Source organism: Microcebus murinus, chromosome 15, assembly GCF_040939455.1.
Source record: "Microcebus murinus isolate Inina chromosome 15, M.murinus_Inina_mat1.0, whole genome shotgun sequence".
Classification (NCBI taxonomy): Eukaryota; Metazoa; Chordata; class Mammalia; order Primates; family Cheirogaleidae; genus Microcebus; species Microcebus murinus.
Window position 1 is genome coordinate 78,898,943 of NC_134118.1, and position 17,063 is coordinate 78,916,005.

The 17,063-nt window shown below is 58.4% G+C and overlaps 3 non-coding genes across 3 annotated transcripts; all 3 read left to right on the forward strand.

Annotated features, from left to right (window-relative positions):
• The first annotated feature begins 207 nt into the window (after nt 1–207).
• LOC142876602 (5S ribosomal RNA) lies at nt 208–326 on the forward strand. The gene has a single exon (XR_012923502.1). It is a non-coding gene; the product is annotated as a 5S ribosomal RNA (ribosomal RNA).
• A 9,539-nt stretch (nt 327–9,865) lies between these two features.
• LOC142876604 (5S ribosomal RNA) lies at nt 9,866–9,984 on the forward strand. Its single transcript, XR_012923504.1, has one exon. It is a non-coding gene; the product is annotated as a 5S ribosomal RNA (ribosomal RNA).
• Nucleotides 9,985–13,781: 3,797 nt separating this feature from the next.
• LOC142876605 (5S ribosomal RNA) lies at nt 13,782–13,900 on the forward strand. The gene has a single exon (XR_012923505.1). It is a non-coding gene; the product is annotated as a 5S ribosomal RNA (ribosomal RNA).
• The last annotated feature ends 3,163 nt before the right edge of the window (nt 13,901–17,063 follow it).

Sequence of the window (17,063 nt, forward strand, 5' to 3'; positions counted from 1 at the left end):
AGTGTGAGTGTGTGTGTGTGTGTATAGAGAGACAGCCCCCCACCCCGCCCCGCCCCGCCCCGCCCCGCCCATCACCCCCGTCCCTGGGAGCCCGCGGGACCCGGCCGGCCCGGCCCCGCCCGGCGCGGGGCCTGGGGCGGGAGGCGGCGGCGGGGAAGCCCAGAGAGGCTCGGCTTCTCGAGCGGGGCAGGGGCGCCCTCCGCCGCCGTCTAGGGCCACACCACCCTGAACGCCCCCGATCTCGTCTGGTCTCGGAAGCTAAGCAGGGTCGGGCCTGGTTAGTACTTGGATGGGAGACCGCCTGGGAATACCGGGTGCCACAGGCTGCTGCTTTTTTTTTTTTTTTTTTTCTTGCCTCTTGTTCTGTCCCCTTTCTGGGAGCGCGGCGGCGGCCCGGGGTGGGGGTCACCCCCACCCTCAGCGCCCGCGCGGTGCCTGGCGCCCCAGCCCGCACCGTGGGGCCTCCTCTTGTCCCAAGCCGCGACACCGCCGCCACGCGGCAGCATGCGTGGCTTCTGGACTGTCAGGTCTCAGACCAAAGGTCTGCTCTGTGGGAACCGACACGCTGGAGGAAACCTTGAGAGTCTGAGAGGGGAGGGAGTTCCAGAAGAAGGCCAGGATGTCATTTTGAGGGAGTATGTGACCAGAACTCATCCCGTTGCTTTTGGGGTTCTATGGGCTACACGCAGGAATCTTTGGTGGTGGCACCTGATGTTGGGGGATCCGGAGTCACACCCAGACCTGCTCCACAGGCCTCCTTTTACTTTTCTCTTCGGATTCATTATTTTTAAAAAGTGTCTCTTACCTCTAGGATTGCATTTTCTTTTCTCTCTCTTTTCAAGCAGATGATGGGAGTACAAGTATTCAGGTGACATGTGTTGCCCGTGCCGCCCTCCCCCCTGTGTTCTTTTTTTTTTTTTTTTTGAGACAGAGTCTCGTTTTGCTGCCCAGGCTAGAGTGAGTGCCATGGCGTCAGCCTAGCTCACAGCAACCTCAATCTCCGGGCTCAAGCAATCCTGCTGCCTCAGCCTCCCGAGTAGTTGGGACTACAGGCATGCACCACCACGCCCGGCTGTGTTTTTCTCTATATATTAGTTGGCCAATTAATTTCTTTCTATTTTTAGTAGAGACGGGGTCTCGCTCTTGCTCAGGCTGGTTTCGAACTCCTGACCTGGAGCAATCCGCCCGCCTCGGCCTCCCAGAGAGCTAGGATTACAGGCGTGAGCCACCGCGCCCGGCCCCCCCTGTGTTCTTATTCATATACCTCTCATGTTGTTCCAGCGTATTGTGGGGGTACCAATGTTAAGGTCGGGTGCCTTGCCCTCTCCAAGCCTCCCCCCTCGGGTCAGAGCTTCAAGTGCGCCCATCCCCCAGTCGGTGCGCACCCACCCCATGCCTAATGGATGTGTATGCCCCTCCCCTCCCCCCACCCGCCCGCCCGACACCCACCCGATGAAGGTGATTCCTCTCTGTCCACTTAGGCGTCCATCCGTTCGTACCAATTTGCTGGTGAGCGCGCTCACGTGGTGCTCGTGTGTCCATTCTTGGGATACTTGGCTTACTGGAACGGGTTCCAGCTCTGGCCAGGAGAACACGAGAGGCGCCCTCTCACCGCTGCTCCTCACAGCCGAATGGCACTCCGTGGTGTCCACGCGCCACATTTTATTGATGCACTCCTGGATGGATGGGCACTCGGGTCGCTTCCACGTCTTTGGGATTGTGAATTGTGCCCTAACTGTAACCCTAACCCTTACCCAGCCCGTCTCCTCTGCCCCTGCCTGACGCACTCCTCCCCGGCCAGGCCCGTCACTGTCCTGGGCCCCCGCCTGACCGGCTCCTCCCCGCCCGGCCGGTCACCGTCCTCTGCCCCTGCCTGACACGCTCCTTCCCGCCCGGCCTCTCACCATCCTCGGCCCCTGCCTGACCGGCTCCTCCGTCGCCTGGGCCTTCCAAGGGCTTGGTGTGGATGCTGCTTCCAGGAAGCCCTCCAGAAACCCGGCAGCAGGGTGGCCGCAGCAGTCTCCAGCAGCCGTCCCTAAGTCGCGTGAGTGCGGGGGACGTGCCCCCGCTGTGCCGCGGGGGCCCAGCCTGGTGTCTTCCCTGAGGCCCTGCGGCTGCCGGCTGGGCTGCCGCTCCCCGCAAGGGGAGAGCCGCGGAGGTGGGGACCGCCTCCTGATGGGGACGTACACGCAGCTCTCCACGTCGGATTCCGGGGCTCTCTGTCCTGCCCGAAGGCCCAGCTGGCCTGCGGGTCCTTAGAGTGGCAAAAACCTCCGAAAACTGAGACTGAGGGTCCGGTGGGTGTCTGCACTTTTGTGCTGGGCACCCCAGGGAGGCCCGGGGGCTGGCTGGACAACGTGGTCTGCTGGGCGGGGGGGGGGGTTGGAGGAGCAACTGATGCCCTTTGCACTTTGGGTAGCAAGAGTCTGAGGTGTCTCTGAGCCCTGTGCCCTGTGGGGGCGGGGCGGGGGGGGGGAGGAGGAGGAGGAGGAGGAGGAGGTGGGAAGGGCCGGGGCCTGCAGTCCTGTTCCCGGGGTGGCACGGCATGTGGCTTCTTCCACAGGCTGCTTGGCCTGGGCTCCCTGCACCTGGGCCTTTGGAGGACCGGCCCTGTGCTTGCCAACACTTCCTGCAGGGACCCAGAGCTGGGAGGTGGCATCTCTCAGCCCTGGGTCGGGCAGAGCCCCAGCGGGCCATGCCCACAACCTCTCTCAGCACCGGTCCCCCAGAAGGCTCCTTTGGGACCAGGATTCTCTTGCGGTGACTCTTTAAGGTCTGGCCCCTGGATGGAGGGGCACCAGGAGTAGAGGAGCAGGAAGGGGAAGGGGGTGGCCATGCGAGGGGACACTTTGAGGCCAAGTCCCAGCTTCAGCCTGATCCTCCTGGGAACCCCGCTCTGAGACAAGGAGCCGGGCTTCGCATTCCCACAGCAGCCAGTCGTGGGCTGAGGACACCTGGGGCGTTGGGAACTCCCTGGCTTCTCCTTGGTTTAACATCTAGAGCTGCTTGTGAATCGCGCCGCCACACACACCCGAGCGCAGGTGTCTTCCGCACAGACTGCGGGCCTCGCTCTTCTGAATGCCGCTAGCTCGCCACCCACCCACGGGTGAACCTGGTCAGGGTGCTTTCTCTCAGGGGCAGACTCTTTTCCGGGCGGGCTACCGGTGTCTCTGTTTGCTCGTTTCTTTCTTCCATTTCGGGAAAGTCTTCCTTGCTGGGTGTGGAAATCTCCTATGCCTTCCCTCGCCTATTCTGTCAGCTTTAAAATTCTCCTTCAGTTGCCACCCTCACAGATGGATTAGGAAACTCTTTCCGGTGCACTCATTAGTGAAATGACCTCCAGGAAGCTGGAATCCAATATCTAATGGCCGATTTTTAGCGAGTCCACACGCCAGGGTGGTCGGGGTCCAAAGCAGCCCCGGCCAGGCCCTGGCCCCTTGGACTGGGCCACAGGAGGACACGGAGGAGGGTCCCGGCCCCCACGAAGCGGTGCCGGCAGTTCTCCACGGGCTTGGGCGTTTTCCAGAGGTAGGAGATGGAGGGGACTGATTTCTTCAGCGCCCCCCAAACCACGCCACCCCACCCTGTCGCGCCCGCCTCGCCAGCAAGGAAGACGCGGCAACAGGAGTTCTTCTGACCGTGCTTTAATGGGGTTCCCTTTAAACTTACATGATGCGAAAGACCCAGCCCGGCAGCGCGCAGGCCACTATATACCCCAGAAGTACAACCCCTAAGCTGGGATAGGCCGCTCAACTGTCGAGCCACCAAAGCATTAGCCCATATCAGGACCCTTTGTTTGCATTCTCGCGCCACAGGGCAACCGACAATTATGCGTGCGCTGAACTTGTTAGCTGCTCTAGGCAAAGCCGGAAACAGGCGCCAACTTGTAATGGCGTTGACACCGCGCCCCACATCTCCCCCTGTTTTATTAATTTTTGAGAGCTGAGCAACCGTTCAGCACCATCCTTCGACCGTGCGATCAAGGTTGCAGAGCCTCACTTTCACCAGCAACCACCTATCCTCGTGCAATGAGCACAACTCGGAGGTGTGCAAAGGCTGGCTGTGGGATAGGAGACATGCCTTATTTGGTGCAATGGGAGAGACCCCTCAGAGTGCAAAGGCCATGTCTACTAAAATACCTGGGGGTAGGAGCGGGTGCAACCCAAAACTAGGCTAACCTTTTAGCATGGTCAACCACACCTGTGCAGACTGTCTCAGTTCAAGCGCAGCAAATGTCTGTGCCAATACCACATGGTCCGTGGCTGCAAGACCGAAACAAAGTCAGAGCTAGGAGCTTCAACAGGAACAGGAATGTATCTAGGCAAGCAAGTAACAATGGCAGAGGGGTGAGGCACGGCATTTTAACACAATGTATAATTGCACGTATTAGAGGAACAATTCACATGTGTACCAGAGGGTTTTTCCGTGGATACTACCCAGATAAACGGGGGCCAAACCCAGACAGGTATAGGGGCAAAGGTCGCGTTTTGCCCTCCCGCAATCACCCTCACAGAACCTTTAAAAGAGTCGCTAGGATTCCATGCGAAACTAGCATTCCTTGCCATACCCCCAGCCACCAATGGACAGGGGGGCCAAGTCTGTGCAGCTTCCGTTAACCCCACACAAAACACAAAGTCCCCTTCAAGGAGAAGGATCTATTTCCCTTCAGTTTACTACTCTGTGTGTCCAACGGCATGTACGCAGTGTCCAAGGAAACATTAGTAGAAAAGAAGCGAGGGAAAATTGGTGAGTTATGTGTCACAGGCATCGGCAGAGGAGGCACTGACAGGATCCTCCAGCGTGGCTCCGCTGCCGTCCTCGCGATCATCCATGCTGTCGTCAGGAGGAGTAGCCAGCACGTCTTCATGCTGCTCCAGAGGCTGCTGCACCGTTCTGGTCAGCCGCGTGGGCACCCAGATGGGATTGTCCTGGTCCTGTGGAAAAATACAAATAGCTCCCCTGGATCTCATTAACACTGGATCCGGGCCTTTCCATAGATTAGACAACACATCTTTCCACTTCACTAATTCTTTCTGTGGCGGAGCAGGCGTGACATGCCTGTCTGCTGCCGAACGTCCCTTGACATCTAAATTTAAAAAATTTAAAGTAAAGAGAGCAAAGGAAAGGCGTCCTTTGGGTGATAGCCCTAGCTGTAGGGCATCTCCCCCTTTTTGTTTTTGTAAGTACATTTTGAGCGTGCCGTGAGCACGTTCCACGATGCCTTGCGCTTGAGGGTTGTAGGGAAGACCGGTACGGTGCTCCACACCCAAGCGAGTGCAAAACTGCTGAAAAGATTTTGAGGTATAAGCCGGGCCATTATTTGTCTTAATAACCCGGGGCTTGCCCCAGGCTGCCCAAGCTTCTAGGCAGTGAATGATAACGTAACTTGCCTTTTCTCCAGCCAGAGGCGTGGCATGAAGGACGCCTGAGCACGTGTCAACAGACACGTGAACATACTGAAGCTTTCCAAAGGATGGGACATGAGTTACATCCATTTGCCACATATGTAGAGGACGCAAACCCCTAGGATTTACGCCTGTATGAACAATAGTGCGATAAGGAGCACAATTTGGACATTGCAGTACAATTTCACGAGCATCTGCACGTGTGATGTTGAACTTAAGTCGTAAGGTTTCAGCTGGCACATGATAAAGTTTATGAAAGTCTATGGCGGCGGCGTGGCCATCAGACACCCAGAGGGCGCGAGTGGTGCGATCTGCCATAGCATTTCCTGCAGCCATAGGTCTAGGTAACAAGGAATGAGCTCTGATATGCTGAATGGAAAATGGGTTTTTCCTATTTTGAATAGTATTCCTAATTTCTGTAAATACAGAAAAGACAGTACTCTTGGCACGCCATCATCATAATGACACAAGAGAATATCATCTATATAGTGTATAATTTTTACCTTTGAAAACTTCTGCCTAACCGGCTGGATAGCTGAGGCCACATAAAGTTGGCACATAGTGGGACTGTTAGCCATGCCCTGAGGCAAAACCTGCCATTGATATCTTGCATCAGGCTGCTCATGGTTTATGGAAGGAAGCGTGAATGCAAATCTGCTTTTATCTTGTGGATGCAAGGGAATAGAGAAAAAACAGTCTTTAATGTCCAAGATAATTAGACTCCAATGTTTAGGCAAAGCTGAGAGAAGGGGCAGTCCTCTTTGAACAGGCCCCATAAGCTGCATCTGGGCATTAATTGCTCTAAAGTCATGCAACAGTCTCCATTTACCAGACCTTTTCTTAATCACAAAAATAGGAGTATTCCAAGGAGAATGAGAGGGTTCAAGATGCCCAAGAGTAAGCTGCTCTTGCACTAGCTTATGGGCCGCGAGTAACTTTTCAGAGGGTAAGGGCCACTGAGGTACCCACACTGGCTCCTCTGTATTCCAGGGTATGGGCAGAGGATCCCCAGCGGCGAGCAGCCTCCAAGAAAAACCCAGCCCTTGCTTAGAAGGTCGTGGCACAGGCTCTATAGGTTCAGTTCTTCCCTGCAAGTTCCTCCCAAGCCCTTTACCTGGGACACAGCCCATGCCCTTCATCAGCTTTTGACTTTGAACAGAATAGTCATTGGTCAATTTGAAGTCCAATTGCCGTAGCAAATCTCTACCCCAAAGATTCACAGGCAAAGGCAGAACATAAGGTTGAAAACTACCCTCTCTACCCTCATTATCCTTCCATTTCAGCGTCTGGGCGCTGATCACTGGAGAGGATGCATATCCCAATCCCTGCAGAGTCTGAGCTGAGGGGGCCAATGGCCACGTTTTTGGCCACCAGCGTTCAGAAATTATACTAGTGTCAGCTCCTGTATCTAGGAGGCCTGTAAATGTCTTTCCTTGTATGGTTAAGTCCATAGTAGGACGTTCATCTAAATTCAATGACAAATATGCACAGTTTCCTCCAGAGGAGCCAAAACCTTTTTCTCCTCTGATTTTTTGTTTACTAGGGAATAAAGAATGGAGGCTAGGTAAAATTAGCAACTGTGCTATCCGGTCTCCTGGATATATGGAAACTATGCCTCTAGTGGAAGAGCAAAGAATTTTTACTTGCCCTTCAAAATCTGAATCAATAACTCCTGGGTGAATTATTAATCCCTGCAGAGTTGATGAAGACCTGCCGAGGATGAGTCCTACCGTATTATTAGGTAACGGTCCCTTAAAATCAGATGGGACCGGCTGGCACCCCATGAGGGGGGTTAATACTGTTGTGGTGGTGGCACAGAGGTCCAATCCTGCAGAACCTTTAGTGGCTCTCCTTGGCTCCCCGGAGGCGCTAGGAGCGACCTCTCCTGGGTATTCCCCTGCATGGCCCCATATATTTGCGGGCCCTGGGGTCGGGGGCCCCACCATCCGTTTTTTTGCTTAGGTACAGGCTTTCCATTTTGATCCCGAACTATGGGATTTCCATCCTTATCCTTCATCGAGCGACATTCAGAAGCCCAATGTCGCCCCTTGCCACAGGTAGGGCAGATGCCTGGCTGTTTGTTAGAGGAGCTCCCTTGCTTAGGAGGTGCTCTACATTGCCTTTTAAGGTTCCCAGGTTTGCCACAATTGTAGCAATTGCGTTCCTGCTTTGCTTGAGCTGCTAAAACAGCGGCCGCCAGGCCACTATTGGTCAGGGGACCCCCTATCTCTCTGCATGCTTTTAGCCAGGCATTAAGGCCTTTATTCTTCCAAGGGGCAATTGCATTACGGCATTCCGTAGTGCACTGCTCAAAGGCAAGCTGCTCAATGAGCGGCATGGCTGTGTCTAGATCCCCAAATACCCTTCCTGCTGCCTCTACTAGCCTAGCTACAAAGTCTGAGAATGGTTCAGCAGGGGCCTGGATAATTTTTGTCAAGTTACCCCTGACCTCCCCACGATTGGGCAAGCTCTTCCACGCCTTAATGGCTATGGAGTTGATCTGGGCATATACCTCCTCTGGGTAGGCGACCTGATTGTTGACCCACTGCCCCTGCCCTGTGAGCATGTCAAAATTCCATGCTGGTTGCCCACGCTGGGCGTTTCTCCGGGATTGCTCCATGCACTCTTCCTGGTTAATGGACTTCCAATCTAAATACTGACCTGTAGTCAGTACTGCCTTGACGAGCTGACTCCAATCTCTGGGCGTCATTGCTGAATTGCCCAGTCTCTCTACCAAAGATAAGGTGTAGGAGGCCCCATGTCCCCAGTTTCGGACAGCCTCCGCCAGCTCTTTTAATTGCTTGGCGTTTACTGGCTCCCAGCCCCTTTGATTATCATTCTCAAAGACAGGAAAGGTAAGAAACAGCTCTTTTTGCTCTTCAGGGTGAATGAATGAAGCACCCTGCAGTGCACCTCTCTGCCTGGGGCTAACGCTTATTTCCTCATAAGGCAGGGCAGACGGAGATGGGCGGTACCGCTCATAACCTGCCGCTTCCTCTTCCAAAGTAGCTTCCTCCTCTGAATCTAGCTCCTCCCCCGCCTCCTCCCCTGAACTTGAGGAAGTAAGAGAAGAGGAAGAAGAGGAATCATCCTCAGAAATATTTAATTTTTTAAATTCTGACAGAAAAAGGCTATCTCCTCTGTCTTCTGTCCTGTCCTTTCCTTTGTTATTTTTATTCCTGGTACTTTTACATTTCTTTCTCTCCCTTTTCTTCTTTCTCTCCCTTTTCTTCTTTCTCTCCCTTTGCAGGTCGGGCTGCGCTATCCCTCCCTGCATTTTCCTTTTTTGAGCTCTATATTCCTTTTTTCCACCTTTTACCGCGGTACCTCCCTTACTGCTTCTCTCTGAGCTTGCTTCTTGCAAGTCACTCAGTGCACTTTGGCTAGCTGCTACGCGCGGGCCTGAAGTCTCATCATACAGGCATTTCATGATAATAGGCCACAAAAAGTGCCGCAGCAGAATATTACCCATTTTTTGGAAGCAGGGGAGTTTTGGCCGTCCCACACGTCAGTTCTGAACTCACCTCTGTCGAGGTCGTCTCCGCTGGTGCCTCAAAGTTGTTTCAAGTTCCCGGGTTTCGGCACCACTTGTCGCGCCCGCCTCGCCAGCAAGGAAGACGCGGCAACAGGAGTTCTTCTGACCGTGCTTTAATGGGGTTCCCTTTAAACTTACATGATGCGAAAGACCCAGCCCGGCAGCGCGCAGGCCACTATATACCCCAGAAGTACAACCCCTAAGCTGGGATAGGCCGCTCAACTGTCGAGCCACCAAAGCATTAGCCCATATCAGGACCCTTTGTTTGCATTCTCGCGCCACAGGGCAACCGACAATTATGCGTGCGCTGAACTTGTTAGCTGCTCTAGGCAAAGCCGGAAACAGGCGCCAACTTGTAATGGCGTTGACACCGCGCCCCACACCACCCCACCCATGGGACACATCCCCAGAGAGAGACGCCCCATACACTGGCTGTGCCCCAGCCCTGGCCCGGGGGAATAGGCGGCAGCCCACCCACAGGGCGAGGGGGGGGCGCAGCTGAAAGGGGTTGTGGGGGAGGGCGGCCCCTGGCTGGGGTCAAAGGGCGAGCGTCCCGCGCGTGCGCAGTCAGCGGCAGCGACGCGCTGGGGGTGGGGGGCGGGTAGGGGAAGGAGGCCAGGCGAGGAGAGGAAGGGGGCTGGAAGGTCTCCACCTTGGCGAGTCCAGCCGTGGAGGCGCATCTTGTGTGAGTGTGAGTGAGTGTGAGTGTGTGTGTGTGTGTGTATAGAGAGACAGCCCCCCACCCCGCCCCGCCCCGCCCCGCCCCGCCCATCACCCCCGTCCCTGGGAGCCCGCGGGACCCGGCCAGCGAACTCAACCGGCCCGGCCCGGCCCGGCCCGGCGCGGGGCCTGGGGCGGGAGGCGGCGGCGGGGAAGCCCAGAGAGGCTCGGCTTCTCGAGCCGGGCAGGGGCGCCCTCCGCCGCCGTCTAGGGCCACACCACCCTGAACGCCCCCGATCTCGTCTGGTCTCGGAAGCTAAGCAGGGTCGGGCCTGGTTAGTACTTGGATGGGAGACCGCCTGGGAATACCGGGTGCCACAGGCTGCTGCTTTTTTTTTTTTTTTTTTTTTCTTGCCTCTTGTTCTGTCCCCTTTCTGGGAGCGCGGCAGCGGCCCGGGGTGGGGGTCACCCCCACCCTCAGCGCCCGCGCGGTGCCTGGCGCCCCAGCCCGCACCGTGGGGCCTCCTCTTGTCCCAAGCCGCGACACCGCCGCCACGCGGCAGCATGCGTGGCATCTGGACTGTCAGGTCTCAGACCAAAGGTCTGCTCTGTGGGAACCGACACGCTGGAGGAAACCTTGAGAGTCTGAGAGGGGAGGGAGTTCCAGAAGAAGGCCAGGATGTCATTTTGAGGGAGTATGTGACCAGAACTCGTCCCGTTGCTTTTGGGGTTCTATGGGCTACACGCAGGAATCTTTGGTGGTGGCACCTGATGTTGGGGGATCCGGAGTCACACCCAGACCTGCTCCACAGGCCTCCTTTTACTTTTCTCTTTGGATTCATTATTTTTAAAAAGTGTCTCTTACCTCTAGGATTGCATTTTCTTTTCTCTCTCTTTTCAAGCAGATGATGGGAGTACAAGTATTCAGGTGACATGTGTTGCCCGTGCCGCCCTCCCCCCTGTGTTCTTTTTTTTTTTTTTTTTTTTTGAGACAGAGTCTCGTTTTGCTGCCCAGGCTAGAGTGAGTGCCATGGCGTCAGCCTAGCTCACAGCAACCTCAATCTCCGGGCTCAAGCAATCCTGCTGCCTCAGCCTCCCGAGTAGTTGGGACTACAGGCATGCACCACCACGCCCGGCTGTGTTTTTCTATATATATTAGTTGGCCAATTAATTTCTTTCTATTTTTAGTAGAGACGGGGTCTCGCTCTTGCTCAGGCTGGTTTCGAACTCCTGACCTGGAGCAATCCGCCCGCCTCGGCCTCCCAGAGAGCTAGGATTACAGGCGTGAGCCACCGCGCCCGGCCCCCCCTGTGTTCTTATTCATATACCTCTCATGTTGTTCCAGCGTATTGTGGGTGTACCAATGTTAAGGTCGGGTGCCTTGCCCTCTCCAAGCCTCCCCCCTCGGGTCAGAGCTTCAAGTGCGCCCATCCCCCAGTCGGTGCGCACCCACCCCATGCCTAATGGATGTGTATGCCCCTCCCCTCCCCCCACCCGCCCGCCCGACACCCACCCGATGAAGGTGATTCCTCTCTGTCCACTTAGGCGTCCATCCGTTCGTACCAATTTGCTGGTGAGCGCGCTCACGTGGTGCTCGTGTGTCCATTCTTGGGATACTTGGCTTACTGGAACGGGTTCCAGCTCTGGCCAGGAGAACACGAGAGGCGCCCTCTCACCGCTGCTCCTCACAGCCGAATGGCACTCCGTGGTGTCCACGCGCCACATTTTATTGATGCACTCCTGGATGGATGGGCACTCGGGTCGCTTCCACGTCTTTGGGATTGTGAATTGTGCCCTAACTGTCACCCTACCCCTTACCCAGCCCGTCTCCTCTGCCCCTGCCTGACGCACTCCTCCCCGGCCAGGCCCGTCACTGTCCTGGGCCCCCGCCTGACCGGCTCCTCCCCGCCCGGCCGGTCACCTTCCTCTGCCCCTGCCTGACACGCTCCTTCCCGCCCGGCCTCTCACCATCCTCGGCCCCTGCCTGACCGGCTCCTCCGTCGCCTGGGCCTTCCAAGGGCTTGGTGTGGATGCTGCTTCCAGGAAGCCCTCCAGAAACCCGGCAGCAGGGTGGCCGCAGCAGTCTCCAGCAGCCGTCCCTAAGTCGCGTGAGTGCGGGGGACGTGCCCCCGCTGTGCCGCGGGGGCCCAGCCTGGTGTCTTCCCTGAGGCCCTGCGGCTGCCGGCTGGGCTGCCGCTCCCCGCAAGGGGAGAGCCGCGGAGGTGGGGACCGCCTCCTGATGGGGACGTACACGCAGCTCTCCACGTCGGATTCCGGGGCTCTCTGTCCTGCCCGAAGGCCCAGCTGGCCTGCGGGTCCTTAGAGTGGCAAAAACCTCCGAAAACTGAGACTGAGGGTCCGGTGGGTGTCTGCACTTTTGTGCTGGGCACCCCAGGGAGGCCCGGGGGCTGGCTGGACAACGTGGTCTGCTGGGCGGGGGGGGGGGTTGGAGGAGCAACTGATGCCCTTTGCACTTTGGGTAGCAAGAGTCTGAGGTGTCTCTGAGCCCTGTGCCCTGTGGGGGCGGGGCGGGGGGGAGGAGGAGGAGGAGGAGGAGGAGGTGGGAAGGGCCGGGGCCTGCAGTCCTGTTCCCGGGGTGGCACGGCAAGTGGCTTCTTCCACAGGCTGCTTGGCCTGGGCTCCCTGCACCTGGGCCTTTGGAGGACCGGCCCTGTGCTTGCCAACACTTCCTGCAGGGACCCAGAGCTGGGAGGTGGCATCTCTCAGCCCTGGGTCGGGCAGAGCCCCAGCGGGCCATGCCCACAACCTCTCTCAGCACCGGTCCCCCAGAAGGCTCCTTTGGGACCAGGATTCTCTTGCGGTGACTCTTTAAGGTCTGGCCCCTGGATGGAGGGGCACCAGGAGTAGAGGAGCAGGAAGGGGAAGGGGGTGGCCATGCGAGGGGACACTTTGAGGCCAAGTCCCAGCTTCAGCCTGATCCTCCTGGGAACCCCGCTCTGAGACAAGGAGCCGGGCTTCGCATTCCCACAGCAGCCAGTCGTGGGCTGAGGACACCTGGGGCGTTGGGAACTCCCTGGCTTCTCCTTGGTTTAACATCTAGAGCTGCTTGTGAATCGCGCCGCCACACACACCCGAGCGCAGGTGTCTTCCGCACAGACTGCGGGCCTCGCTCTTCTGAATGCCGCTAGCTCGCCACCCACCCACGGGTGAACCTGGTCAGGGTGCTTTCTCTCAGGGGCAGACTCTTTTCCGGGCGGGCTACCGGTGTCTCTGTTTGCTCGTTTCTTTCTTCCATTTCGGGAAAGTCTTCCTTGCTGGGTGTGGAAATCTCCTATGCCTTCCCTCGCCTATTCTGTCAGCTTTAAAATTCTCCTTCAGTTGCCACCCTCACAGATGGATTAGGAAACTCTTTCCGGTGCACTCATTAGTGAAATGACCTCCAGGAAGCTGGAATCCAATATCTAATGGCCGATTTTTAGCGAGTCCACACGCCAGGGTGGTCGGGGTCCAAAGCAGCCCCGGCCAGGCCCAGGCCCCTTGGACTGGGCCACAGGAGGACACGGAGGAGGGTCCCGGCCCCCACGAAGCGGTGCCGGCAGTTCTCCACGGGCTTGGGCGTTTTCCAGAGGTAGGAGATGGAGGGGACTGATTTCTTCAGCGCCCCCCAAACCACGCCACCCCACCCCACCCATGGGACACATCCCCAGAGAGAGACGCCCCATACACTGGCTGTGCCCCAGCCCTGGCCCAGGGGAATAGGCGGCAGCCCACCCACAGGGCGAGGGGGGGGCGCAGCTGAAAGGGGTTGTGGGGGAGGGCGGCCCCTGGCTGGGGTCAAAGGGCGAGCGTCCCGCGCGTGCGCAGTCAGCGGCAGCGACGCGCTGGGGGTGGGCAGCGGGTAGGTGAAGGAGGCCGGGCGAGGAGACAAGGGGGGCTGGGAGGGCTCCATCTTGGCGAGTCCAGCCGTGGAGGCGCATCTTGTGTGAGTGTGAGTGAGTGTGAGTGTGTGTGTGTGTGTATAGAGAGACAGCCCCCCACCCCGCCCCGCCCCGCCCCGCCCCGCCCATCACCCCCGTCCCTGGGAGCCCGCGGGACCCGGCCAGCGAACTCAACCGGCCCGGCCCGGCCCGGCCCGGCGCGGGGCCTGGGGCGGGAGGCGGCGGCGGGGAAGCCCAGAGAGGCTCGGCTTCTCGAGCCGGGCAGGGGCGCCCTCCGCCGCCGTCTAGGGCCACACCACCCTGAACGCCCCCGATCTCGTCTGGTCTCGGAAGCTAAGCAGGGTCGGGCCTGGTTAGTACTTGGATGGGAGACCGCCTGGGAATACCGGGTGCCACAGGCTGCTGCTTTTTTTTTTTTTTTTTTTTCCTTGCCTCTTGTTCTGTCCCCTTTCTGGGAGCGCGGCGGCGGCCCGGGGTGGGGGTCACCCCCACCCTCAGCGCCCGCGCGGTGCCTGGCGCCCCAGCCCGCACCGTGGGGCCTCCTCTTGTCCCAAGCCGCGACACCGCCGCCACGCGGCAGCATGCGTGGCATCTGGACTGTCAGGTCTCAGACCAAAGGTCTGCTCTGTGGGAACCGACACGCTGGAGGAAACCTTGAGAGTCTGAGAGGGGAGGGAGTTCCAGAAGAAGGCCAGGATGTCATTTTGAGGGAGTATGTGACCAGAACTCGTCCCGTTGCTTTTGGGGTTCTATGGGCTACACGCAGGAATCTTTGGTGGTGGCACCTGATGTTGGGGGATCCGGAGTCACACCCAGACCTGCTCCACAGGCCTCCTTTTACTTTTCTCTTTGGATTCATTATTTTTAAAAAGTGTCTCTTACCTCTAGGATTGCATTTTCTTTTCTCTCTCTTTTCAAGCAGATGATGGGAGTACAAGTATTCAGGTGACATGTGTTGCCCGTGCCGCCCTCCCCCCTGTGTTCTTTTTTTTTTTTTTTTTTTTGAGACAGAGTCTCGTTTTGCTGCCCAGGCTAGAGTGAGTGTCATGGCGTCAGCCTAGCTCACAGCAACCTCAATCTCCGGGCTCAAGCAATCCTGCTGCCTCAGCCTCCCGAGTAGTTGGGACTACAGGCATGCACCACCACGCCCGGCTGTGTTTTTCTATATATATTAGTTGGCCAATTAATTTCTTTCTATTTTTAGTAGAGACGGGGTCTCGCTCTTGCTCAGGCTGGTTTCGAACTCCTGACCTGGAGCAATCCGCCCGCCTCGGCCTCCCAGAGAGCTTGGATTACAGGCGTGAGCCACCGCGCCCGGCCCCCCCTGTGTTCTTATTCATATACCTCTCATGTTGTTCCAGCGTATTGTGGGGGTACCAATGTTAAGGTCGGGTGCCTTGCCCTCTCCAAGCCTCCCCCCTCGGGTCAGAGCTTCAAGTGCGCCCATCCCCCAGTCGGTGCGCACCCACCCCATGCCTAATGGATGTGTATGCCCCTCCCCTCCCCCCACCCGCCCGCCCGACACCCACCCGATGAAGGTGATTCCTCTCTGTCCACTTAGGCGTCCATCCGTTCGTACCAATTTGCTGGTGAGCGCGCTCACGTGGTGCTCGTGTGTCCATTCTTGGGATACTTGGCTTACTGGAACGGGTTCCAGCTCTGGCCAGGAGAACACGAGAGGCGCCCTCTCACCGCTGCTCCTCACAGCCGAATGGCACTCCGTGGTGTCCACGCGCCACATTTTATTGATGCACTCCTGGATGGATGGGCACTCGGGTCGCTTCCACGTCTTTGGGATTGTGAATTGTGCCCTAACTGTAACCCTAACCCTTACCCAGCCCGTCTCCTCTGCCCCTGCCTGACGCACTCCTCCCCGGCCAGGCCCGTCACTGTCCTGGGCCCCCGCCTGACCGGCTCCTCCCCGCCCGGCCGGTCACCGTCCTCTGCCCCTGCCTGACACGCTCCTTCCCGCCCGGCCTCTCACCATCCTCGGCCCCTGCCTGACCGGCTCCTCCGTCGCCTGGGCCTTCCAAGGGCTTGGTGTGGATGCTGCTTCCAGGAAGCCCTCCAGAAACCCGGCAGCAGGGTGGCCGCAGCAGTCTCCAGCAGCCGTCCCTAAGTCGCGTGAGTGCGGGGGACGTGCCCCCGCTGTGCCGCGGGGGCCCAGCCTGGTGTCTTCCCTGAGGCCCTGCGGCTGCCGGCTGGGCTGCCGCTCCCCGCAAGGGGAGAGCCGCGGAGGTGGGGACCGCCTCCTGATGGGGACGTACACGCAGCTCTCCACGTCGGATTCCGGGGCTCTCTGTCCTGCCCGAAGGCCCAGCTGGCCTGCGGGTCCTTAGAGTGGCAAAAACCTCCGAAAACTGAGACTGAGGGTCCGGTGGGTGTCTGCACTTTTGTGCTGGGCACCCCAGGGAGGCCCGGGGGCTGGCTGGACAACGTGGTCTGCTGGGCGGGGGGGGGGGGGGGTTGGAGGAGCAACTGATGCCCTTTGCACTTTGGGTAGCAAGAGTCTGAGGTGTCTCTGAGCCCTGTGCCCTGTGGGGGCGGGGCGGGGGGGAGGAGGAGGAGGAGGAGGAGGAGGTGGGAAGGGCCGGGGCCTGCAGTCCTGTTCCCGGGGTGGCACGGCAAGTGGCTTCTTCCACAGGCTGCTTGGCCTGGGCTCCCTGCACCTGGGCCTTTGGAGGACCGGCCCTGTGCTTGCCAACACTTCCTGCAGGGACCCAGAGCTGGGAGGTGGCATCTCTCAGCCCTGGGTCGGGCAGAGCCCCAGCGGGCCATGCCCACAACCTCTCTCAGCACCGGTCCCCCAGAAGGCTCCTTTGGGACCAGGATTCTCTTGCGGTGACTCTTTAAGGTCTGGCCCCTGGATGGAGGGGCACCAGGAGTAGAGGAGCAGGAAGGGGAAGGGGGTGGCCATGCGAGGGGACACTTTGAGGCCAAGTCCCAGCTTCAGCCTGATCCTCCTGGGAACCCCGCTCTGAGACAAGGAGCCGGGCTTCGCATTCCCACAGCAGCCAGTCGTGGGCTGAGGACACCTGGGGCGTTGGGAACTCCCTGGCTTCTCCTTGGTTTAACATCTAGAGCTGCTTGTGAATCGCGCCGCCACACACACCCGAGCGCAGGTGTCTTCCGCACAGACTGCGGGCCTCGCTCTTCTGAATGCCGCTAGCTCGCCACCCACCCACGGGTGAACCTGGTCAGGGTGCTTTCTCTCAGGGGCAGACTCTTTTCCGGGCGGGCTACCGGTGTCTCTGTTTGCTCGTTTCTTTCTTCCATTTCGGGAAAGTCTTCCTTGCTGGGTGTGGAAATCTCCTATGCCTTCCCTCGCCTATTCTGTCAGCTTTAAAATTCTCCTTCAGTTGCCACCCTGACAGATGGATTAGGAAACTCTTTCCGGTGCACTCATTAGTGAAATGACCTCCAGGAAGCTGGAATCCAATATCTAATGGCCGATTTTTAGCGAGTCCACACGCCAGGGTGGTCGGGGTCCAATGCAGCCCCGGCCAGGCCCAGGCCCGTTGGACTGGGCCACAGGAGGACACGGAGGAGGGTCCCGGCCCCCAC